This window comes from Watersipora subatra, chromosome 1 (assembly GCF_963576615.1).
Source record: "Watersipora subatra chromosome 1, tzWatSuba1.1, whole genome shotgun sequence".
Taxonomy (NCBI): Eukaryota; Metazoa; Bryozoa; class Gymnolaemata; order Cheilostomatida; family Watersiporidae; genus Watersipora; species Watersipora subatra.
In genome coordinates this window covers 21,812,781-21,814,083 of record NC_088708.1, presented here as the reverse complement: position 1 = coordinate 21,814,083, position 1,303 = coordinate 21,812,781, and positions in this window count along the sequence as shown.

The following is a 1,303-nucleotide window of genomic DNA, read 5'->3' as shown; positions in this document are numbered from 1 at the left end:
GGACAAAACCTTATGTAAAAAGATTAGACAACTACAAACAACTACATATACACAGCCATTATAGGTAAATCTTCACTATAATAAAAACTGTGTTTATTAGTCTGCCCGAAACCAGGCTAGAAGCGTTAGGAACAAAATGCATCACACGGGATGTGAGCTTGGATACCCGGCTTTGCAGTCACTCGCGCTACCAACTGCACCATTGGACCACATTGCGGCTTCATGGAAAAATTGTGACTGCAAACATACCAGTATGATTGCCGAACACAACAGTTTTAATAGTGTTTGGGTCGCCTAACAAAAAAGCAGTCAACTGAATTTTATATTTCAATTATAATATTGAGTCTGAAATTTAAATTTTTTGCTGATAAAAGCTTGGTTTAAAAAATTTATACGCATTAAGGCCACGTATGCTCACTATTATTGACAGCTTTAGCCATGCATAAAGCTATTCTTCTAAGCCTCAAAGCCTAGAGATGGCATTACACTAGACATAAAGCCAATATTTCTCATTCATTGTTGACAGGTCTTAAAAGACCTTGTCTGTCCTGTTTTATGTGTTGTAATATTAACTCTTTGCTACCATGAGCCATGTAGTGTAGCTCGGCAAAGCGTTTCCCCAAGCGTATGGCCAAGAGCCCCATGATGCGGCTTTAGCAGGCTTCTGATTCGTTTCTAATTAGTGATTGGATAATTAATTACTCTATTGTATCTGTACTTAAATGAAAGGAAACAATGATCTACCGACGTTGAACCAATAAAAAATACGTTTACAACCAATCCTTTTACAGCCAAAACTTATTGTTTATCACAATAATGTATCTTCTTAGCAATGACCAGTCGTGTTTGGCGCATTACAGTTGCGATTATTTAAATTTTACATTCATGGACTTTTGGTGATTTTTACTGAACAACAGTACTACTGAGAGTGATTATCAGTAATAATAATGCCATAAACTAATAACATTAATAAATCGTTCGACTCAGACATGCTCACAGTTTTTTCGAAAATGTCCAAAAAGAGTTCGTTGTCGTTCTACGACGCATTTGTGGTGTTTTTCATGGTATCAGCGGATGTAAAATTTCATGCTGATTGATTTGGTATCATAATAATTTTATATCCCATCTGGTTTAAATGTTATGACGATATATACAACATGGCATTACACTGATTTGCACTTTTGTCAAACATTAGGTTTTACCGAATATGTAATTATGTACTGGTAAAAAAATTTATTTCGTACCAAAAGAGTTAATACTCTTTGAGGACTGATTTACTTGCAGTTGTTATCGTGATGAAGAG